General features: G+C 43.1%; 1 protein-coding gene across 7 annotated transcripts in view; it reads left to right on the top strand.

Moving 5' to 3' along the window:
* Positions 1 to 2,347: 2,347 nt before the first annotated feature.
* GFOD2 (Gfo/Idh/MocA-like oxidoreductase domain containing 2) overlaps positions 2,348 to 24,152 on the top strand; it is a 40,721-nt gene continuing 18,916 nt past the window's right edge. The window contains exon 1 of one of the 7 annotated variants that reach the window (XM_001915947.6): positions 2,348 to 2,621. The gene's annotated coding sequence lies outside the window, so the exon portion shown is untranslated. Of the gene's footprint in view, positions 3,240 to 24,152 lie in introns of all 7 variants that reach the window. The other 6 variants (XM_070263039.1, XM_005608340.4, XM_005608339.4 and 3 more) reach the window with 6 other exon arrangements.

The following is a 24,152-nucleotide window of genomic DNA, read 5'->3' as shown; positions in this document are numbered from 1 at the left end:
GTCATGAGTGTCTGGTCTCTGTTTTGAGTCTTACCAGGTTTGGCACCCCTTGTGTGGCATACCTTGTCCTGGAGGGCTTGGCCCTTTCTCAGCCCACCTCTTGAGTTCCCAGGCCCCTGGTGCGCCCTCAAGTACCCTCAAGACTTTGGGTGTTTGCAAGACCCCAAAGATGATAGGTATCTAAGCTTGAATGCTCTTCCCAAAACAACTTTAATCTGAGACAAAAAGCAAATTCAGCTTCAAAAAGGCGGGCCACAGCACCACCTCCTGTCGAAATAAGATTTTAATACATTCCAAATACACTATCTTTCTCACTGGCCAGTCAAAAAGAGGTCTTCTGAGGGATATTGAGGTTAGCTTCATGTTAGTTTGAGGAGAAAGAGCTCATGCTCAAAATCCTAGTTCTGCTGTTTACTAACTAGGTGACTCTGGGAAATTAACCTTTCTCAGCTTCAGTTTCTCCATCCTTAAAATGCGATTAAGCCTTCTACCCTGTGGAGGTAGAGAATTATAGCACGTATAGGGTAGTGCTTGGCACATAGGGATGCAGTACATGTAAGCACTCTGCCTCCATGAGGTGCTCCCTGTTCCTGCCTCATTCTGCCTCCCCTGCCCCAAGGCACCATGGTTTTATGCAGAGGGATACAGTAGATTATGCTAGTGTCCACCTGAAGGTAGGACTGAATACAGATGGGAGGGAAAGAAGCCAGCTAGGAGGCCACTGTAGTAGTCCAGACACAAGAAGGCAGGTTTGAAAAATATTTAGGGGATAAATGTTAGCACAAAAGGATGAGTGACTGGGTGTGAGGGAGACAGGAGAAACAGGAGACAAGGCAAATGCAGGCTTTTTGTTGGGGTGACGGATAGATAATGGCGCCACAAGATAATATAAGGACAGAAGGGAACAGGTGGTAACTAAAAGTCACTGGAGTTGGGGAGGTTTGCTGAAGGAGAGCATGCAGAACTATATCTCAGCCGTGGTTCCTGGAAAAGGGTTCTGTGGTCCAGTAAGTTAGGAAAACTGTCATGGATGTTTACTCTGAGCGTCACCAGCTGATTAAAAGCTCTAAAAATCCTGTGCTAAGAGATTTAGCTTAACTCAGTACTTTCCAAACTTATATTATTGCAGAATGCTTCACTCGGGCATTTTACAGGACTATTACTCTCCAGAACTCTCTTAGGGAAAAGGTAGAGGGAGGAATGGAGTATTAGATTAAGCACAAAAGTCCTGATTTCATATGTAAAGCCAGAGTAGGTTCATTTCCTTCTAGACTAGTGGTTCTCAACCAGGAGTGATTTTGCCTCCCCCGGGGACATTTGGCAACAACTGGAGCTATTTTTGGTAGTCACAACTGGCATTGGAGTGCTACTGGCACCTGGTGGGTAGAGGCCAGGGATGCTGCTAAACATCCTACAATGCACAGACAGCCCCCCACAACAAAGAATTATCAGCCCCCAAATGACAACAATGCTGCTATCAAGAAGCCCTACTCTAGAGTGAAACTTTGAACAATGACTAAGACAGATGGAACACAGGGACACTTTGATTCTGCCTTTCTGCCGGGCTGTTGAGAATCCAGGGGGAAAGGAATGAGGGTGATAAAACCCCGCAGAAGACAGGTTCCAGGGATAGCCCTGCTGGTCAGCAAGTCTCAGCGGGAAAACTGCCTCAGCTCAGCTGATATGTTCTATCATCACAGGCTGCTCTGGAAAGAGGGCCGGGCCGCCCTCCTAATGCCAGCTGAGCATGGGTCCAGACTCTCACTGGGAGGTTCAGACAAGCAGGGGTGGAGGCTCCCCATGCAGAAATAACCCCTAATCCTACATTTCCAACATAGCCTATTTTACACTAAGGCTTACAGGTTTCACTACTCTAGCGGACAGACTGGTGAACCAAAGGGTAGTCTTGTTACAAAATGGTATTTACTTGGGGGGACATAGGCTCTAAAGAGATCAGGAGGACTGACGTCACAGTCCTGAAGAGCTGATACCTAAGGAACACTAAAGAACACCCAGAGGAAGAAGAACCCAGACAGGCACCTGAAAGAACAGCAAAGCGAGAGTCACTAGCAGTCAGGAAGCCGGGAGGTCCGGCGAATTCGACAGGAACTGGCGTTCCGCCAGGATAGGTCTTTGCCCAACAGCAGATCTTCCTTCACCACAAGACAACAGAGGCCCACCACAGTTCCCAGAACCTCCCTGCTCTTGAGGCCGGGCGGCGGACCGGAAAGAAGCCGAGACTGGAACACAGCTCATACCGCCGCCTGCAACGCCGGAAATGAATGACCAGGGCCCCCAGCCAGGCTACTCAACCTCCGCCCCCGACGAGCGGGCATGCGCAGCTCCCAGTCACGGCCCCTCCCCGCGCGTGTCCACTCCCGTCAGGGAGCATGCGCAGAGTCGTCGTTTTCCCCCCCCCCGCCCCCCGCCGTCGTGCCCCTCCCTTTCCAGAGCCCCCGGTTCCTTAGAAACCAGGCGGCGCGTTCCGGGTGGCGGCGCGCTAGACTCCCGGGCCCGCGTGTCCTCGCCAGCCTCTCTCACGGAGAGCTGGTGGCCGCCGAGACTGGTCCGGATCCGTGGTCTCCGGGTGCACAGCGGGGTGGGCGATGCCAGCGTGCCAGGTGAGGGGCGGTCCGCGGCGCGGGTGAGGATGGAGGGCATGGCGCGGCTGCGAGCGGGGTGGGCCGGGCCTCCTCCGCGGCCAGCCACCCGAGGTTGGAGGCGGAGATAACGCAGAGCCTGGGCTGGAGGGGGCCGTTCTAACTGCCAGCGCCCGCGCGGACTTCGGGGATCGCCCCGGAGTTCGCCCTCTCCACCTCAGAAATAGGACTTGCGAGTTGGGTCGTAGAATTGTAGCATTTTGGCTTCTGGAAGGAGCTTGGCCATAACCCATCCCTTTACTGGACGCAGAAACCCAGGCTCCCCCGTCCGGTGCCGAACAGACCCCATACCTGTGTGAGGACCAACGCTTTGTGGCGAAGGATGTGAGATGTGAAAGCCTCAGACAAAGGGCTCTTGGGATAGCTGGTCCATCGTCTTTCAGAGCGAGATGGGACTTTTCGGGGGTAAATCTTTATTAAAGGAAAGAGTGTTCAGGTGGCAGGTGGGAGAAGGGACCCTCCAGAAGGTGCAGGTGGCTCTACCAGTCCCCAAGTGCCCACTGGCCACGTCTCGATGGCCCTGGGTTACCTTTGAAGCTCAGGAAGGAAGCAGATGGAGTTGCGGAGACAAAAGGTGAGGTAAGGTGTTCCCGTCAATGCGTTATCACATGAATGGTGAGGAAGGAAGAGGGGGCGGAGAGATCAGGACTTGTGAATGGCTGTGTAAAAAGTTTACCTCCCAAACCACGGCAGAATCTAAAGAACAGGACAGGAATAGAAAAGTTTAAAACTGCGTAGGATAGACACCAACGAAGGTTATAACCCCACCTTATTTGTGTTCATTGTTCTCACAGTGTCATGTTGAGGGCAAAACACAGGAGGAAGAAAAAGTTGGTGCCCTTTGAGTATCCAGAACCGGCACCCGGCACCGCCCAGAGGACCTTTGTAAGCTTTGGGGCACAAAGGTCTCCGAAGGAAGGGCCCTTAGTGTGTGACCTTTCAGTTAAAGGGAAAAACTGTTGAAATTAGAAAAGGCGTTTAATATATTATCGTGATATGGAGAGAGATGGAGAAGATGATTGTCTTTTAGAACTAGATTCATTCTTGATAAGGAACCCTATTTCCTTCTGAAAAGCTACACCAGGGAACAAAAGAGTTTTAAGGCCATCCGTTTTATAGAAAATGTGAAAGATTTACTACTTTTGGACTAGAAGTTTAGAGAATCTGTCTGAACCAAGAGGTGAAAATTTTCAGTAATTGTTAGTGGACTCCCCATTTTACAGGTTAAGATTCTGTTGTGAAAGGCTTTCTCCTTACATCTGGTTTTCCTACTTTTCCTATGGAATGATTGGTCTGAGTCTGATCAGTTGTTATTTTTATTTACTAGGAAAATTCAGATATATGACTTCTATAGTAATACTAAAACCCGCTAGTAGTAGGATTAGCGAAGAAAAAGAAGCTCCTCCCACCCAAAAAAGACAAAGATTTGTAATATGGGAAAAAGAGTGTGATTTCTAAAGATGGTCACTGATTCTAATCATCAAAGTCAATTTGTTGCCAGCTTGATAAAACTAATTTTCAGTGTATCTTAGACTTTGCTGATTTTTTTGTCAGAGTGATAAGAGAAGATACATTGAAAGTATGATGATGTTAATAGGTCAGATTTGTTTAAGGAAGAGGGCTTTGTCTTAGGTTCATAAATCAATGCCAGACCATAACCATGGGTATTGTGGCTGTGTCTATTACTCACTTTTCTTGCATCTGTGGAAGTATTTTGTGTAAGTACCTTGAGCGATATAATGGGGTATTATCAGAAGAATATGTAATCTGTGGGGAAAATTGGCACAGTTAGCCAAATCCTGTCAGAAAACTTTATGAAAATCATTCTATTCTGTGTAGAAACCCTCGTTACTTCAGCGTTGGCCCGGATAGAAGAGAGACAAGTAGGCCAAAATCAGGGTAAAATGGAAGGGAACAATTACCGTCTTTGGAGCTTTGAGGGTGCTTCCAGTGTAAGTGCAAATACTTCCTTGAATGAGCAGTTGGAGAAAATACTGCTTAAATGTGGTGAGTGTGCCCCATTGATTTGTGTGCATTTTTTGAGCTCCTATAATCAGAAAAACACTTGTCTTCAGAGGAGAAAGATGGACTTACAGATCCTGAAAGTGTTTCTTCATTGCTATAGCAGTGATACCTTTGACAAATAATTACTTAACATCCACTCCATTTTCTGGGGCAGCTGAGGGCAGTTATCAAATCTGGCCTGTAATAAAGTAATCAACAGTATTTAACAGGCCAACAGAGCAGATAAACCAGTAATGCTAACAGGATCTACTTTCACTGAACTGATTTTCTAGTTATATGGTTAAGAGGAGAAATGAAATGAGGATGCACTACCATCTGTTGTAAGAAGTTGTAATACATATGTTGGTATTCAGAAAACACAGGATTCAGATAGAGACCCCTAACTTAGAAGTAGAAGAGCCTTTCTGATGCCTGACAAGTCACTTATGCGTATTTATAGTAGGAGGTCCAATTCTAAGATAAATCCACTATTGGAATTGCACAGCATCTAGGAAAAAAATTGGAGATTCTGCTATTTTTGAGAATTCGTATACAGTATAATAATGGAACACTTAACCTACGAAAGTAATATCTTTGTATTAGTAAACTTCAAGAGAGTCTAAAAATTTAGGTGTCAGGTGTTTTAAAAAGTGTGGAATGAAAGATACTTGAAATAAGCTTGGGCTCATGAAAGTCAGAAAGTTTAAGAGATACTGAGAAAAACATGAAAGCAGTAAGACTTTCCTACACTCAAACACTCACTTATGAATTAGCCATAGGTTAGGTATGAGCTTACTAAAGTACCAGCTCTTTAAACCAAGAAAGTAAAAATGGAGTAAATATTTGTCTCGTGGTGATGGGAATGAACACTTAGAAAATAGGGATTAAACATTAAGAAGGAAGAGATGAATATTCCTGCATTACCTAAATACACTCAAACCCTATCTTTAAGTACTTATTCTTTATTTCCTGCTCTTAGAGGGGCATTGCAAGTAGTGCCTTTGTCCTAGCAGTTCTCAAGGTAGCCAATGACAAAATGCCATACTCTTTGGGACCCAGGATAGCGGGGAATTACTAGAGGGATAGTTCACTCTCCCCACCACCTCTCAGAGCCATTCCCAAAAGTTTCTTCTGTGAGGATTTGTATTCATCCTCTACCATGAAGGATTAGGAATGAAGGCTGTGAGGAGTGGGAACTGAGTACCGAACACAGTGTAGTCTTCCTTTCTGGCCTGGGATAACTGCTACTCTCAAACTGTCAGCTCTCAATTTCTCATGAGAATAGATGACCCCAAAATAGAACCAGAAACACGTCTCCCTGGCTTTGAGATTTACCATATCACTTTACAACCTCAAAATCTTTATTATTTACGTTCACAGTTATGTTTTGCTCAGAATGATAACGTTGGGCAAGTCGTATAACTTCTGGACCATAATTTCTTAACCTGTATAGTTTATAACAGAAAACAAATTGAAAATGACTAAAGAAGTGAAAAGCTGGTTCTTGTAGTCAGTGAAATATGTAACCCTTAAAAGCTGTCTGTTATAACATGAAAAATGCTTATGTCAAAATAGTATATGAAAAAAATCAGGATACAAAATTGTGAATACAGTTTGATCACAAGAACATTGAACAAATGTAAAAACTTAGCGAAAAAAAAATATGAGAAGAACACACAATAATTTTCTGTAATGAGCATATATTTTAAATAACAAACCCTCCTAAAAGTTTCTTGCTAGTGCAGAGGATAGTGAGCTGGTTTTCTCTCTGTGGGCCTTTGCCCTTTCTCGCTCTATGACTATTAAAAGTGCTGGAGGGAAAAAGATGGCAGGGTCTAGGCAGCACCGATGTTTCCTATCTGAGGTGTCAGTGAACCAAACAGTAATGCAGTCACATAGGTAATGAATTCATGTGTGTAATTGAAAGGTGACTGTACAGATCTTATGCTGCTTTCTAAGACTGCTATTTCTTTGGTGCTTGCTAACAGATAGCTTTGACCCTTAGGGTCTCTTTGGTGCTTGTTGATGGATGGTTTTGTAGCACAGCATCCCAAAGCATATTATAGGATGTTCCATCTGGTTAATGGTTTCTGCAGCCTGATGGTGGTTTCTGCTAGGAAATGGTTATCATCTCTGAGGGCCCTCTCCGGGGGGTGGCTCTGGGAGCATGTGAGATGGTGTGTTTGTCATGTCAGGCATCCTGTGATTGTCAGGGAGATGGGGGATGGTAGAGAGATCAGCCATACTTCCTGTTACTTATCAGCCTTTTGCGTTGATATTCCTGTGCCAGGGGCTAGGGGAACATAGCTTGTATTTTAGAGCAATGGGCGAAGTGATCAAATATAGTATTCCTTATCTGATGTTATTTTCAAAATTAAATCATTGTGTTGTAAAAGGCTGTTTTGATTCCCCCAGCCCTGGGCTTCCTCCTGGTCACGGTGGTTATTCTTTTAAAATTATTGTTTTTGGGGCGGCCAGTGGTGTAGCAGTTAAGTTTGCACACTCCGTTTCCGTGGCTGGTGGTTCTAAGGTTTGGATCCCAGGTATGGATCTACACACCGCTCATCAAGCCATGCTGTGGTGGCATCCCACATACAAAGTAGAGGAAGATGGGCACAGATCTTAGCTCAGGGCCAATCTCCCTCACCAAAAAAAAATAATAAATAAATAAAATAAAATTATTGTCTTTGTTTCTCCTTCCTTCAATGCTTAATATACCTGATATACTAAGATTGTTGTGCAGAGAACATTTAAATGCCTTTAAGTAATTTCCAAGTATTATAGGAATGTTACCAAAATACCTAGAAGTGTGAAATTTCAGGAACCTGTTATCTCCTTAATACCATATAAACCCAGTCTTGGTCCTGAAATAGCTTAGAGTCTCAATAGTGAGGCAAGACGTTGGGCATCATTTAAACAATAATCAGAAAATTCTAAAATACTAAAATAAATGGCTGTTTTCAGGAAGGCGTATCCCATATATATCCTGTATTTTATAACCAGCCTCCTTCATTACTCATTAACCAAAACAAAGAAAAAGAAGAAAAGGGGTGGTGTAGCAAAGACTGTCCTGAAATTAGAGTATTTTACACCTCACATTTAACAACTAAAAGATTGTTAGATCACAGCTGAGTGTGGTCATGGCCTAGTTGGTAAACAGTTTTCTGCATACAAGTAAGAAATACTTGTGAAGGGCACTGAGCACTTGCAGGCAGTGGAGAACTACTTAACCTTCCTGGTGAGCAGGGGCCAATGTAACAAAGAACACCTGTCAGGGTTGCTGTGCTCCAGGGCGCCCTAAGAGTGTCCCATACCCGAAATCCAGAAGGAAGGCAGGTGGGTAACTCTCTGGAGTGTTTTTTGCTGCCATAGAAATGCTAGTTTTGGGGCCACCCCTGTGGCCGAGTGGTTAAGTTCGCACGCTGCGCTTTGGTGGCCTAGGGTTTTGCCGGTTCGAATCCTGGGCAGGGACATGACACCGCTCGTCAACTCATGCTGAGGTGGCATCCCACGTGCCACGACTAGAAGGACCCACAACTAAAAGTACACAACTATGTACCGGGGGGCTTTGGGGAGAGAAAGGAAAAATTAAATCTTTAAAAAAAAAAAAAGAAATAGGGGCCGGCCCAGTGGCTCAGCGATTAAGTACGCATGTTCTACTTGGGCAGCCTGCGGTTCGCCAGTTCGGATCCCAGGTGCGGACATGGCAGCGCTTGGCACGCCATACTGTGGTAGGCATCCCACATATAAAGTAGAGAAAGATGGGCACGGATGTTAGCTGAGGGCCAGTCTTCCTCAGCAGAAAGAAGAGGATTGGCAGCAGTTAGCTCAGGGCTAATCTTCCTCAAAAAAAAAAAAAATGGTTTTCCCAGGAGCAGAGTACTTGTATCCACATAAAAGGTGGAAAACACTAAGAAAATGTCAGTAAATTAAGTTTGCACATTGAAAAACATACATCATTATAATTAAAAACACACCCTCTTCTTAGGACCACAGGTAAAACAAAATTATGTAATGCACCTCTCTGGGCTTGGTTACTTCACATGCATCACGGCCAAATGGGCTTTACCTCAGTGATTTAAAGGGAAAGGCAGACTCTCTGTTCACGTGCCCCCCACAAGGAAAGATCTTTGAACACCCCTTATGTTCCTGTGTCTTATCAGTCCCTGGTATTCAGCTGTGCGTGTAGCAAGAAATGGAAACTAGGCTCTAGGGATGTGGCCTGTCTGGATCGCTGCTGTGTGTCCCAACTCCTGGCGTAATGCCTGACTCATTGTGCTTACAAATATTGGGGACTAAAGGAGGAAAGTGCTCTGGTGACAGGAAGGGGTAGGGGAGCACAGGAGGAGGTTCAAGTTTGAGAGGAAAGATGAATTTCGGTTGGGAGAAGCTGGTAGATCACTCCAAGGATTTCCAGTAGACACTTAGAAGTATAGAGCCAGAGCCGGAACAAGTTGTCAAGGCTGGAAATTAGAAGTTAAGGTTTACGTAAAAGTCATAGTGAAATTGAAAGATTAGACACAATTGTTCCAGGAGAGAGTAGGGCTGAGGATGGAATTTTCAGATTGATGTCAGTCTGGAAGTCACTGTTAAGGCAAACTTAGAAAAAAAATAATCTTGTTATTGCTAGATTTTAATAAAGAATTAATATAGCTCATAGATAAGTACTTTTTCCTACTGTAATAATCAGCTGAGGCTAACTTTTAGACCTAATAGTGATCCAGATACCTCTTTGGGTGTTAAATTTACTTCTTTATGACCCAATTTAGCTCATCCTTTTGTACTTTGGGTAGTTACACCTCATTGGACAGGTCATTAGGCCTTTGATTAGTGTCCCTCCTAGGACACTGTGTGGAGGGGCCTGGGGGCTGGGGAACTGACATCCTTGGCCAGGGCTAGATAAACTCTCTCATTCCACGGTAGCTGCTTAACAGTTTATAGCCATGTCAGCTTGTGGAGCTGGAGGAATAGCATTTCTTTCCTTTGTCCTGTTTGTGTTTCTGCTCTCAATGAGGAGGGAGGAATCTGCGACCATGTCATTGAGTCAGTGTAGGCACTGTTCAAATAAACAAACAAGTCATAGGAAAACTAAACCTTCTCCATAGAGCCTCTGGATCTTTGAAACCTAGAGACCAAAGCCTTTATCGTAACTAATTTGTAAAACTCAATACCTGTTTCTTTAGTTTGGCTTTTATTTTTCAATGGAAACATAAGTGCAGGTAAAGAAACATTTTCACATCTGTCTGAAAGCATTCCTGCTGAAAAGAATCATGTTACCATTTCAAAGACTTAAGTACAAGCTGGTTAGTAGGGAGCTATAACTGTACTGTAGACAGTCCCTCTGCTATGAAGATGCAGTTTAGAACTTAAGCTGCATACTTGCCACTTACTCCTGCTTGGGCTCTGATGATGAGGTGTGCTTGTCTTTCCTCTTTGGGTCCAGCTCTTCTGTCGAGGCACTGATAGCCTATCTGCCACACTGACTCAATTCCAGGTGTCAGCAGGGGCCTAAAGGAAGGCTGAGGGACAATTAGCCACACCTTCCTAATTAATTATTGGTACATGACAAATGTTGAAGGCCACATGGAAGGCATTCCTATTTATTTCTCTAACAGGTCCTGGTTTTTGCAAAACAAAGATTAAACTTAAAACTGGCTTTTACACTTTTGTCTCCTGTACCGTGTTCAAGAATTAGGTTCTCACGTTATAGGTCCCTTTGCAACTAGATGTTAAGTCATGACACCCCTCTCCTAGTGTGATGTTGCATGGTATCAGTTCTGGGACATCATTCAAAGTAGCTTAAACTCTTTAAGATTTTAAAATATTTAAAATCAGAAAGAAGGAATTAGGCAGGAAAAGCTGTTGCCTTCTAGTCAGTGCAGCATCCATACTGGCTTTAACCTGACTTCTTGATTCATTCACTGTTGCACTTATTCGTAAGTTCATTCCTCATTCATCACATAGCACCTCCTGGGTGTCAGGTGCTGTGCTCTGTCCTGGTGACAGCAATGTGTGAGATAAGCAACGTCCTACCATCATGACAGACGCTGTGTAGGTGATTCCAGTGAGGTGTGATGGGCATTGTGAAAGCCAAAGCCCAGGCTGCTTGGGAACCATAAGCAGAATTGCTTAACTCAGCCTAGGCACAGCCTCCCTGAAGAAGTGGTGTTTGAGTGGATATCCAGTACATCTTCTGAGAAGGACTTAGCCTGAGGAAGTAAGAAAAGATTGTTTCAGGCAGAGCAAACAGCTTGGACCAAAATCTCAGAGCAGGACTGAAGGAGTGAGTGAGACATGGTAGCTGCTAGCATGTTTAGTGCAGTGTAAGGGTAAAGTGGAGAGGTGGGGAAGGGTCCAGCTTACACTGGGGAGATGCTTTGTGAGTCCCATCAAGGAATTTGGGCTTTATCCTAGGGACACTTAAAGGCTGGGGAAGGAAATGGTCAGGACCAGGAGAACTGTTGGGTGTCTGTTCAGGGAACCAGAGAGCAGTGGTTGAATTCAAGGGGCATTAGGGTCCAATTAATGAGATGTGGTGATGCACTGGTTGTGGGGGCAGGAAGGCTTCACTGCAGCCAGAGTGGTTCCTTATGAACTGGTTAGGTTTGAATCACTACCACTTGTTTGAGTCCACTATCACTTGCCTTCCCTTTACCATTGTTTGTTGGCATTTGACTGAACATAGTCCCTAAGTGCTAGGTCATTTTGGTCCTGTAAGGCTTGACATCCTGTATAGTTCTCTGTTAAGAGGGAGGAAATGTGACTGCAAGGGGACTGAGCTAACTGATAAGTATGAGTCATGAGGAGGGATGGTAGTTGGAGAGACAGTTCTGGGTGAGGGCACCTTCTTGGCAGGTCAAGTTGTAGTTTAAGACTGAGAGCAGCAGCTCATTCTCCTAATCCCAAGTGGCAGGCAGAGCTATTCTGTTAATAGATAATGGTCGTTTTCTTTCCTGAACCATTAAAACCAGATTCTGCTCCAAACTACTTAGATTAGCGACATGAGTAATCTCTCTGTTACATTTTTGAACATATCCAAAGACCCTACTGAATTACATATATACAGTTTTTATGAGTTCAGTTATACATCTTGGTTTATTGATTAACTCTGCAGGAACGATGTCTGAAATCTTTCATTTTTTCAGCAATATACCAGGCCTTGTTCTAGGCACTGGGTATCCAGCAGTGAATAAGACAGACAAAAAATTCCCTGTCCTCAAGGAGTATACATTCTAGCAGGGATGATAGGGGGAGACAAACAATAAGGAAATACACTTCTTTTTGGTAAGATAACATTTGAGTAGAGACCTGAAGGCAGTGAGAGAGTAAGCTAAGTAGATATTTCTACAGAAGAGGGAACTGCAAGTGCAAAGGCCTGGAGATGGGAGCATACCTGGCATGTCTGAGATACATACAGCAGTGAACCACTGTGGCTGGAGCAGAGTGAGCAAGGGAAGAGAAGTAGGACATAAGGTCAGAAAGATGAAAGGAGGAAGGGGATGCAGATGAACCACATAGGGCCCTGTAGGTCAGTGTAAGAACCTTGGTTTTTATTCCAAGAGAGATGTGAAGCCTGTGGAGGGTTTGGGCAGAGAAGTGACTTGCTCTGACTTACATTTTAATTGAGTCACTCTCAGTGCTATGCTGAGAATAGATTGAGGGTACAGGTGCACCTCAATGGGGGAGAGGAGCAGGGTAGAATCTGGGAGACCAGTTCAACTATTGGAATAATGTAGAAGAGAGGTGTGATGGTGACTTGAACTAAGGTGGTAGCAATAGGAGAAATGAGAAGTGGTTGGATTCAGGATATATTTTAAACGTAGAGAGCCAGCAAGACTTGTTAATGGATCAAATGTGAAGAGTGAGAGAAAAAGAAGAATCAAGGATTACTTTAAGGTTTTGACTTTAGCAGCTGGAAAATTTGTGTTACCAGTTTCTGACGTGAAGCCATTGTGGGAAGAGTGAGTTTGGTGCTTGGGGAAATACCAGTTTAGTCATGGACATTTTAAGTTTGGGACACCTATTAAACATCCAAGTAGAGATATCAAATAGGCAGTTGTTTATAGTGGTTTGGTGCTCAAGGAAGAGGACCTGGCTGATAACTCTGGGAGTCGTCAGAGAATAGATAGTGTTTAAAGCCATGAGACTAAATAGGATCATCATAAAGTGAGCCATGGTTACCAAAGTGTGTTACAAAGAGAGTGGAACCTACGATATCAGACGCTGCTGCTGTCTGCATCAAAGTGGGATGAGGATGAGAATTGACCATTGGATTTTGCAACATTTTAATTTATTTGACAGATATCGGGTAGCTGAAGCTTCTCAAATAATTGTATTTGAGAGGTAACTGAAGTACTTATGACCAATTATCTAGTGTTGTCAGTCATGATGCCTTGAATACTGCATCATAAGGTAGTTGCATAAGTGCAGTTTGATGTTCTGAACATTTTGCTCTTTCCCCCTACTTCCTTTAGACCCATTTTATACTGAAAAAATGCCAATAGATGAGGCTTGAAAACTGCTCTGGGGAAAGGGAGTTCCTGCCAGTCACAAACTGGCTTTTTTTTTCTTCTTCTTCTTCTTCCCAAATCCCCCTAGTATATAGTTGTGTGTTCTAGTTGTAGGTCCTTGTGGCTCTGCTCTGTGGGACGCTGCCTCAGCGTGGCTTGATGAGCGTTGCTACCTCTGCACGCAGGATCTGAACTGGTGAAACCCTGGGCTGCCAAAGCAGAGTGTGCAAACTTAACCACTTGGCCATGGGGCCAGCCCCCTCAAACTGGCTTTTTATGCCCTTGGACTGCTGTCTTCTTTTCTTTACTGAACTACCAATATGTCAGTATTTTTATCATAATTCAATCCTAGAGTGTGGGTAGTGCGTTTTTCACATGGAACTCAAAGTATGTTACAGATATGTCATTTAACACTCCTTTAAATAAGGTTAATTCAAATCCTAATGATTTGGTTGTCTTATCTCTCCTGCTAGGCTGTAAACTCCATGCAGGCAGAAACTATCTGTTTTGCTCGCCGTTGTAGCCTGTGCTTTGCCTAGGCCTGGCCCATACGTAGGTACTTAACAAGTATTTATTAATGAATTAATTTGCATAAGTTACAGATGTCATTTTATACATAAATACCTAAAACACAGACTATGATTGGCTCAGCTAATGTCACAATCTGTTTTAAAATTAGGTTGAGGGCCCATCTCACTTAATAACTAGAGTCCTGGACTGACCTCTGGCCACAGTGCTTTCTTTTAGTGTATTTTATATTGGGATACAATTACAGAAAAAAATTCGTCCATAGAAAAATCTAATTGCCAATCAAGCCCCTTGATCCTGGCCCTTTGGAATGTCTGAGGTCAGAGGTCTGTGGCAGTTTGTGGAGCCTCCTCGGAGGAGGGAGGGGTGCCCTAAGGGTGCACAGCTCTGCAAGGCTGCTCCTGCCTGGGAACTCCAGCTGTGGGGCTGGTTCTGGGGTATATTGGAGGGTGGGCACTGAGTGAAGGCTTCCCATCCTTGTGGTGTGCCAAGCCTTATTGCCCAACCTGTACAGTTATAACCACAAACTGTTACACATCATTTCTCGCTTATAGCCATCATTAACTTGGCTTGCCTAAAGCAATACAGAGAAGAACATCTTTCTGAACCCTCCTTTCCTTAGTAAGAGTTGTTTATGAGCAGTGAGGACTTTCCTAACACCTACGGCTCAGCTTTCCCAGTTTGACCTTGGTTAGGGAAAAGTGCCATCCTCAGATACTGTCAGCAAGTGCCGAGACTGATTAAATTATTGGGCCTTAGCTTAACGTTAATTCCTCAGAAAACTTACTCTCCTGGCTCCAGCCATTGTCTCTATACTGGTGATATCCCCAAAAGTAAGCTTACAGGTTTTGTTTAGTTTTAAATGGCAGAGACTTTAATTCATGCATTTCCATTTAGTTTGATTATAGACCTGAGTTTGCATGGTGCAAACAGGTTCTGTGTTCTGTGCCCTTAGACACAACAACTTATGGTGATTAAAAATTGAGGTTTTTGGAGGCAGGCCTCCTGGCCGAATGGTTAAGTTCAAGTGCTCCGCTTCGGTGGCCCAAGGTTTCGCTGGTTCAGATCCTGGGTGTGGACATGTCACCGTTCATCAGGCCGTGCTGAGGCGGTGTCCCACATAGCACAACCAGAGGCATTCACAACTAAAGTACACAACTATGTCCTGGGGGGGTTTTGGGGAGGGGAAAAAAAACTGGCAACAGTTGTTAACTCAGGTGACAATCTTTAAAAAAAAAAAGGTATAATTTACATACAATTAATGCGCAGATCTTAAGTATTCAATTTGATGAGTTGTGACAGTTGTATCATGATGTAAACACAATGCAACACAAAATATAGAACATTTCTATCATTCTAGAATGTTTCCTTATGCCCCTTTCCAGTGAATCTCCCCCACCCACCCAACCACCACTACTAACAACTTCTGACTATGGCCACTATAAATAAGGTTTTCCTGTTCCTATACTTCAAATAAATGGATCCTACAGTATGGAGTTTTTCTGGTATGTGTGCCTGGCATCTTTCACTCAACATAATGTTTTTAGGATTCATACATGTTATTGCGTATATTCATAGTTCATTCATTTTTACTGCTTTACTGTATTCCATTGTATGACTATACCATAATTTGCTTTTCCATTCACCTGTTGATGAACATTTGGGTTTGTTTCCTAATTGGGGCTATGATGAATAAGGCTACTATGAACATTTTATATGAGTTTTTTTTTTTTTAAAGATTTTTTTTTTATTTTTTTCCTTTTTCTTCCCAAAGCCCCCCAATACATAGTTGTATATTCTTTGTTGTGGGTCCTTCTAGTTGTGGCATGTGGGATGCCGCCTCAGCGTGGTTTGATGAGCAGTGCCATGTCCGTGCCCAGGATTCGAACCAGCGAAACACTGGGCCGCCTGTAGCGGAGCTCGCGAACTTAACCACTCGGCCACAGGCCAGCCCCTGAACATTTTATATGAGTTTTTTTGTGGACATGTTTTCACTTTCTTGGTAAATATCTACAAATAGAGTTACTGTGTCATTGGGTTGACATAGGTTTAACTTTAAAGAAACGGTCCGTTTTCCAAAGTGATTGTTCCAGTTTAAACTCCCACCAACAATTTGAGTTCCATTTGCTCGGTATTCTCTCCAAACTTTGGGTTGTCAATCTTCTTTTTTTTTTATTTTTGCCATTCTAGTTGGTATCTCAGTGTGGTTTTGATTTGCATGTCGTTGATGACTAATGATATCGAGCACCTTTTCATATGCTTATTGGCCATTCCTATATCTTTGGGGTGAAGTGACTAAGTCTTTTGACATTTCTAAAAATCGGGTTGTTCACTTTTTAATTGTCGATTTATAGGAGTTCTTCTGCACACAAGTCCTTTGTTACATACATGTTTAGCAAATATTTTTTCCTAGTCTGTGGCTTATCCATTTTTTTGATGATGTCTTTTAATGAGCAGAAATTCTTTTAAATTTTGAAATCCAGTTTATCAATGGGTTAGTGCTGTTTGTATCCTGTCCAAGAAATCTTTACCTATCCTGTGGTCTTGAAAATATTCTCTGATATGCTTTTCTAGAAGCTTTGTGGTTCTGGCTTTTACATTTAGCTCTTTGATCCATCTCTAATTTTTGTGTACTCAGTGAGAGAAAGGGGTGAAGGTTCTTTGTTTGCCATATGGATATCTGATTGTTCTAGCACCATTTCTTTGAGTTTCCTTTCCCTATTGAATTGATTTAATACTTTGACTGAAAATCAGTTGATTGTGTTTGTGTGGCGCAGAGTGAAGACAGTATTACAAGGCAATAACTTTGTCTATTGAAATCCCTAATGGTTCTTTTTGGAGCCTGGCACTGAAAAATACAAAGCATAATTTGTAATTTTTTAAAAAGTATAGTTAAAGGGCAAACTATTTTAGACACTTTTTTTTTTTTTGAGGAAGATTAGCCCTGAGCTAACTACTGCCAATCCTCCTCTTTTTGCTGAGGAAGACTGGCCCTGAGCTAACATCTGTGCCCATCTTCCTCTGCTGTATGTGTAGGACGCCTACCACAGCCTGTCGTGCCAAGCAGTGCCATGTCCACACCTGGGATCCGAACTGACGAGCCCCGGGCCACTGAGAAGCAGAATGTGCGCACTTAACTGCTGCGCCACTGGGCCGGCCCTATAGATACATTTTTAAATAGCTTGGATAGAACCACTCTGGTTTCATCCATCTGTAAGCTTCTGAAGAGCTGAATGCTTTTAATAGGATCAGGGAGACACAATTGCACAACACGTAATGACACTTGAAAAAGCCGGCAGTCAATCAAAAGCATTCTTAAAGATATACAGTCGTGCATTACTTAAGGACAAGGATACATTCTGAACAATGCGTCATTAGACAATCTTGTCACGGTGCCAACATTGTAGAGTGTACTTACACAAACCTAGATGGTATAGCCTACTACACACCTAGGCCAGATGTACTAATCTTATGGGGCCACCATCATATATGCGGTCTGTTGTTGACCAAAACGTCATTATGTGGCACATGACTGTACTGAGAGGTACATTAGAATAAACAAAGGATAACATAGCTACTCAATTCCTCTATTATATTTTTCCTCTTATTGAAGACCTAGCTGGAAAGAGCAGGCGTGGGGATGGTAGAATACCCAGTTCTCAATGAGTTTTGTTCCCCGGTCCATTTGAATTACATCCCAAGAGTCTGAGAAAACTACCAGGTGACATTGCTATACCCCTATGTACTGTCAATAAACTTTGAGGCATTGTGGAGCAGAGGGAGATGCCAGAAGATGGATGATAATGTAACATTTGTCCCAGTTTTCAAAGGGTGGGAAAAGAAACACCAGCTGTAGGTGTTTGAGCCTGATGCTGATGATTCCTCAGAAAAACACTAACATATTTTATAAACAAATGACCTCTGAACACTTAGAGAACTGGTGAACACTGCAAGGTGTATGGGTTTATAAAGGACATCATCATCTAATAGACATTTATCAAGGGCTAACTCTATGCCAGGTGCCTAAGCTACAAACAGCTGGTCACTGGCCTTGAGGAAATTATGGTCAGTTCTGACCGTGTGTGTGTGTTTAGTAACAATATAATCTTTCTTGGTATGTTTACTGGATTGGTTGATCCAGGAGAGCGTCACATATAAATATCATTTACAGACATGTGCTGCTGAACGACGTTTCAGTCAACAACAGACCACGTATACGTTGGTGGTCCCATAAAATTAGTACCATATAGCCTAGGTGTATAGTAGGCTATACCAACAAGGTTTGTATAAGTACACTCTGATGTTTACACAACAATGAAATCGCCTAACGATGCATTTCTGAGAATGTATCCCTGTCATTAAGTGACGCATGATTGTATTTAGATGTCAGCTGTGCATTTTATGTAGCCTTTCATCCCACTGGGCAAAAGGAGAACTAGTATAGTTAGTGAAATTGTAATTACTTGAAATACCTAATCCAAAAAATGATGGAGGCCTTGGTTTCCTCATCTGTAAAGGAAGATAACAATGGTACCTGCTCCGGGATATTTTGATATTTGTGAATAAGGTGATGCCTGTAAAGCACTTGACACATGGTATATACTCAAAAAAAAATGTTATTGTTTTGGCTTGAGTTGAAGACATAGCCTGCTGATCAAATTTGTAACTGATACAAAGCTGTTAGGGATAGTGAATAAATATTCAAAAAGATCTCAACTGGTAAACAACCACCCAAATTAAACTAAATGAAGTTTATTAGAGGAAAAATTAGAAGTACTGAACTTTGGTTCAAAAATACTATAATTTGCACACCCGTGTTCATAGCAGCATTATTCGCAGTAGCTAAAACGTGGAAGAAACTCAAGTGCTCATGGACAGATGAATGAATAAGCAAAACGTAATATATACATCCGGTAGAGTATTATTCAGCCTTAGAAAGGAAAGAAATTCTAACACATGCTACAGCATGGGTGAACCTTGAGGACATTATGCTAAGTGAAATAAGCCAGTCACAAAAACAGGAGTATTATATGATTCCACTTACATGAGGTACCTAGAGTAGTCAAACTCAGAGAGAGAGAAAGTAGAATGGTGGTTGCCAGGGACTAGAGCGAAGGGTGAATAGAGCTATTGTATAATGGATATAGAGTTTCAGTTTTCCAAGGTAAAAAGAGTTCTGTAGATGGGTGGTGGTGATGGTTGCACAACAATGTGAATGTACTTAATGCCACTGAACTGTACACTTAAAAATGGTTAAGATGGTAGATTTTATGTTATGTGTATTTTACTATTAAAATGAAAACCTAACTATACAAGTACGGAATATTTATTAGGATGTGAAAAATCCTACTGTGTGTTAGGATGACATGGCTATCTAAATTCTAAAATGAATGTAAGCTGCTTAGTAGGAGTGTAGTGTCCAGAGAAAGAAGGCCAGCGTATGCTCAGGAGGTGATGTTCAGTTCTGGGGACCCCATTTCAGGAGGATGTTGGCAAACCAGAGCAGTCTTGGGCAGTGGGGTGGAGAGTAAGAGGAAAGCCTGAGGGAATAGGGGAGTTTGGTCTGTAAAGGAGTGTATCAGTTGCTTTTGCTAAATAACAGACAACCTCAAAATTCATTATCTTAAGACAAACATTTCTCACGATTCTTTTTTTCCCTAGCTTTATTGAGATATAATTGACATATAAATTGTGTAAATTTAAGGTGTTTACAACATGTTGATTTGACTTTCCCGTGATTCTTTGGATGACCTGTGTGATTGTTCTGGTCTTGGTCAGCTCAGCTGGAACTGGATGACCTGGGATGGTCTCATTCACACAACTGGCAGTTGGCTCAGTGTCAGCAGGGGCAGTGGAGATGACTTGGTCGCATGTCTCTCATGACCCAGCAGGATGGCCTAGGCTCATTCACATGCTGATGGTCCCAGAGATCCCAAGAGTAGCAAGAGAGCAAGCCTTAATACATAAGTACTTTTCAAACCTCTTTGTGTCATGTTGCTGATGTCCCATTGGCCAGAGCAAGTGACATGGCTAAGTCCAGAGTCATTATGGGAGGTGATTGACTATCCAGTGGCATGAAAACAAGGAAGGGAATTATTGTGGTCATTTTGCAAACAACCTACCATAACCTAGGAAGTTTAGAGGAAACTTGAGAGTTTCATTAGAAACATCACAGGTAGTTCCACAATGTAGAAGTAAGACTGAGGACTTCAAGTCCATCTAAAGAACTTTCTGACTAAAATGGCCCCAGAAGAACAGAAATAGGCCACCAGTAAAAGGAGGGCCTTGTCATCGATTGTGTTGGAGAGGCTATGCGACCTCCTGTCTTTCTGACCAACTTGGACCTGTTACATCATCTCTTCCAGGAAGCCTTTCCTGCTTGCACACCACCTGTGGCTCCTGTAGTTAATGGTACTGTTCTCTGTGTCACACAGGTTTCTGTTGCTCTACCTGTCATACTGAATAACAAATTTGTTTACTTGGCTGTCTTGTCCATGAAATGGAGTTCCTTGAGGTCATGGCTGACATCTGATTCACCATCTCAGTGTCAATATCTGCAAGAAATTGTGTTCCATCCTCAGGTTGCCTCCTGGCGGTCAGATTGCTGTGGCAACTCCAGCCGTAGAATCTGCATTTCAGGCAGAAAAAGGAGAAATGGGAAAAAAGAGTACCCGTCTGTTGAGATTGCCTCCTTTAAAGAACGTTTCCGGAAGCTCTACCAAACTGTACCTCCTTCCTATATTTATCTTCTTAGACACACCTCTTTGCAAGAGAGGCTAGGAAATACAGGTTTTAACTCTGCACATTGCATCTGGTAGGAGAGGATTCATAGGCACCTTCTGCCCTGGGTCTGACCTCCGCTCGAGCTGCCTAATGACTGAGTGACCTCTCTGAAGTTGTGCACTAATGCCATAATTCCCAGAATCTCTGACTCCTCACACACACAATGAGATAGGGTCTTTTTTTTTTTCTTTTGGTCTTAATCACTACCTTCATGGCTATGTTCTGTCACTTGAAGCTCCTAGCCTTATATCCCATGGGGTAGGGCAGAGGTCAGCAAACCTTTTCTGTAAAGGGCCAGATGGTAAATATTTTCAGCTTTGTGGGCCATATGGTCCCTGTTGCACTTGCCTGTTGCGGTACAAAAGCAGTCGTAGATAAAGGAATAGGTGTGACTGAGTTCCAGTAAAAGTTTATTTATGAAAACGGGTGTCAGGTTGGATTTGACCCACCCCTGCGCTGGGGAGTGGGTCTCGTCCTTTGGTTTTGCGGAAGCTGTGGCTCCATGGGCTAGACATACAGAAGATAAGATGATGTTCAGTCAGTCTGGGATGAACAGAATCCACAAATCCAAGCTTCTGCACAAGTCTCAACAATCAGGCCTTTTGAGTTCCCCGTTTCTCTTAATGACACTACATATTCTCTGTCAATTAGGCTTAGAACCTCAGTGTCATTGGCGCGGGGGGGGGAATCACATTGAAATATAATTTACATGCCAGTACAGTTTTAGGAGTTTTGACAAATGCACGCAGTCATGTAACTACCGCCAGATTCAAGATACAGAACAGTTCCCTCACCCGCCCACCCCCTAAATTCCCTGTAGCCCATTGTAGTCAAGCCATGCCCCCAGTTCCAACCCTTGGCAACCACTATTTCCTGTCCCTGTAGTTTGCCTTTTCCATTATGTCATGTAAATGGAATCACACCGTATGGAGCCTTTTGAGTCTGGCATCTTTCAGTTGGCATAATGCATTTGAGATTCATTCATGTCCTTGCATGCATTGGTTGCTTGTCTGTGTTTTTGATTGCTGAGTCGTCTTCCACTGCATTGGAATACTTTGTTTATCCATTCACCAGTTGAAGGACATTTGTGTTGGTTCCAAGTTTACAATTACAAGTTGGCAATTACAAATAAAGCTCACATTAGACATTAGAAAGTAGACATTCACATGCGCATTTTTGTGTGAAAATTAAATTTTAATTTATCTTGGTACATACCTAGAGGAGGGATTGCTAGGTTGTATGATAAGTGTATACTTAACTTCCTAAGATGTCAAACTGTTTTCCAAAGTGGCTGTACCATTTTTCATTTTCTCCAGCAACGAACAGTTGCTTTATGGCCTTGCCAGTATTTGATACCAGGTTTTCTGAATTTCAGACATTCTAATAGGTGTGTAGTTGTATTAAATAAGTTTTAATTTGCATTTGTAATTAATGCAGTTTAGTAACTAATCTAATAATTATTGATTTGGTGAATCATAGTAATTGATTTTAGAATGTTGAACCAGGCTTATATTCCTGGGATTAAACCCTCTTAGTCATGATGTGTTGTCCTTTTAACACATTGCTAGATTCAGTTTTCTAATATTTTGTTGAGGATTTTGTGCCCCTGTTCATGAAGGATGTTGGTCTATAGTTCAGTGTCATTTTTGGCTCTTCCCTCTCCCTTCTTAATCCCAAATCCTTTTGATAGCTGTCTGCTCCATTTTATTCCTTCCATCAAACCGGCCTTTTCTCTTACTTGATATCCTGTTTGTCTGTGTCTAGTGTCTCCTAAACTCTATTCCACCCACATCAAATTTAAAAAAATTCAGTGGTTCTCATTGCTAACTATATTAGTCAGGGTGCAGGCAGGAAACAGCCAGCACACTCAAAGGGTTAACTGAAAAGCCTTTAATGAAGGGATTATTTACAGTGGTGTGAGCAGTAAGAGAAGCTCTCATGGGATGGTGGAGCACCCAGGGACTGGTTACAGCTGGTAGTGAGTGTTACCACCCTAGGCACAATGGGGAGAGGGGAGGGGTAACTGGAACCCAGCAAAAGCTATGACCATGGGAGAGCAGTCCTCGATAGGCACTGACGCTGGTCAAGGAATACAGCCCCTGCCAGAACCACATCCGGGTAGGGAGAGAGGGCAGAGAATAAGTAAATAAATACATCCATCTGTTCATCCATCTATCCATCTCTCTTCTTGCTCTCTCATCTCCTCCTCCTGCTTCCCATTGGCTGAACCCAGATGAAATCTAGAGGGCCTGGAGGCCAGGTGATGTAGTCCTTAGATATTGGACTTCTGACTCCCGAGAGACAGAGCAGGGCAGAGAGGGGATAAGTGGGGCACACCAAGGGTACCAAGCACACCCACCTATCAAAGTCCAAACTCCTTAGATTAGCACTCAGTGCCAGCTCTGGCTCCTACTTGCCTTTCTGATTTGTTGCCTTTGAAATTTGGACTGTCTTCATCTCTTTATCTCCCACAGCCTCCCTATTCGGCCCTCAGTAAAGATGTGATATATGAACAAATCATTGTTGGTTTGAGTGGTAGATCTGAGGCAAGTAGTTGCCAACCCGGAGAGCAGAATGAACTTTCCTGGCTCACACTCATCACTAAGGATAAAAGAAGAGTTCTTCCACACATACAAGCCTCTCTTTTCATAGAGGCTCAGAGAAGCTAAGTAACCTGCCCAAGGTTTCACAGCTGGTTGTGATAGGTCTGTCATACACAGCCAGCTGTGGAACCCTGGAAAAGTTATCTAGCCTCTCTGAGCTTCTGCTTCCTCATCTGTAAAACAGGGTTGCTTGGACTTAGATGTGCTGTTTATATTACACTAAACACTGGCCAATTGCACTCAGTGCATATTAGCTCAGAATATTATCTTCATATTCCTACATGACTTTTGAAGAGGAGACGTCTAAGTCAGTCATAGAAATCTTTGTTTTGTTTTGTTTTGCTGAGGAATATTCATCCTAAGCTAACATCTGTGCTAGTCTTCCTCTATTTTGTATGTAGGTTGCTGCCACAGCCTGACTGACAAGTGGTATAGGTCTGTGCCCAGGATTCAAACCTGTGAACCTGGGCCACCAAAGTGGAATGTGCTGAACCCAACCACTGCACCACTGGACCGACCTCTGGAAATCTTTTTTTTTAAAGATTGGCACCCGAGCTAACATCTGTTGCCAAGCTTTTTTTCTTTTTATTTGTGCCCCCAAAGCCCCCCAGTACATATTTGTATATTCTACTTGTGAGTGCCTCTGGTTGTGCTATGTGGGACGCCGCCTCAGCATGGCCTGATGAGTGGTGCCATGTCCACGCCCAGGATCCAAACCGGCGAAACCCTGAGACGTCAAAGCAGAGCACGCGAACTTAACCACTCAGTCTCAGGGCCGGTCCCTAGAAATGTTTTTTAAAATGACCTATGCAGTGACTTACTATGGGCAAGGCCCTGTTATAAATGCCTTACAAATATTAACTCATTTAATCCTTAACTCCTTCTTATGAGGTGGATACAATTATCCCCACTTTACAGATGAGGAAACAGAAGCACAGACTGGTTAAGAAACTTATCTTCAATCACCCTAGCTGGTAAGTGATAGAGCCAGGATTTGAGCCCAAGCAAGGTGACTGCAGATTCCATGCCTCTAACTTCTGTGCTACCTTCCCGATAACCTGTAG

The sequence above is a fragment of the Equus caballus genome, chromosome 3 (assembly GCF_041296265.1).
Source record: "Equus caballus isolate H_3958 breed thoroughbred chromosome 3, TB-T2T, whole genome shotgun sequence".
NCBI classification, from domain to species: domain Eukaryota; kingdom Metazoa; phylum Chordata; class Mammalia; order Perissodactyla; family Equidae; genus Equus; species Equus caballus.
This window is presented reverse-complemented; position numbering and strand designations above follow the sequence as displayed.